Below are 1,155 nucleotides of genomic sequence, written 5' to 3' on the forward strand. Positions count from 1 at the left end.
TGCCATCTTGCTTGCTACAAGAAGTATTTCCAGCATCTGAGTACAATAGACAAATTTAATTTTTCAGCATTAAGAGCTAAATTGCACTGAAGGGAGGAAAATAAACCAAAATATGCTGAGAAGAGAGAGAAGAGGAAAACCAAAAAGTGCATTGCAAGAAACTGGTATTTACTAGGAAGAGAACTATTTAACAGTAAGCAACTACTTCAAATAAGCCAATTTACACCAAACCAAAAGCATTATTTCTTCTCTGCAGAATAAAGCCTTGAAAGAAAAAGTTGATCCATGTGATTTTTATCATCTTCACCACATCTGTAAATGGAATTAAAAGACCTGTTATTTAGCTAGCGGCACCTTGGTTTTGATGTGAAATGTGCAGCTTCTTGGTGATTTCTCTGAGAACTCTGTGAAGTTCCTGAGGATAAAAGACATTACCTTCAGACTCATCATCATGAGTATAATTTTATCTGGGTGATCCTGCAATGCCAGAGCTTGTGATGTATGCTTAGCTTGGATACGGGTGAGATGTGCTCAGTGGGATCTTTGTACATCCTAGGCAATGCCAGAGCTTGTGATGTATGCTCAGCTTGGATAGTGGTGAGATGTGCTCAGTGGGATCTTTGTACATTTTTAGAGCACAGCATGCTAAATTAAGGATTTTTATGAAAACATAAAAGAGGTTATGAGGTTATTATTTTCAGTGTTTAAGAATACAGAAAACAACACAATGCTCACAGTATTTATTTTCCTAAGTTTCTAAAACCTGCTCACCAAAACTTATGTCTGACAGATTCAAAATATCACACTGGAACAAATATAATTGCTTTTTCCTTGCAGCAATTAAAATCTGAAAGAAATACACTTGTTTTTCTTACATTTGTTTTAAGACTATGTTTCTGACTAAGCTTTCTAACAAACAAGAAGACCTAAGTGGTAAATACACTTGGTTTTCTTACATGTGTTTTAAGACTATGTTTCTGACAAAGCTTTCTAACAAACAAGAAGACCTAAGTGGCTGGTAGAAAGTGCAGCAATCAAGGTCTTTGATGAACATATGAGCTGGAACAGGGAACAGGTTTCACAGCAGAAATTCCACGACCTATGGCAGGAGGAAAACAGAGGGGCCTGAGGCATTATGCATTATTCCCTTCATAC

Source organism: Antrostomus carolinensis, unplaced genomic scaffold (genome assembly GCF_000700745.2).
Source record: "Antrostomus carolinensis isolate BGI_N321 unplaced genomic scaffold, ASM70074v2 scaffold5979, whole genome shotgun sequence".
NCBI classification, from domain to species: domain Eukaryota; kingdom Metazoa; phylum Chordata; class Aves; order Caprimulgiformes; family Caprimulgidae; genus Antrostomus; species Antrostomus carolinensis.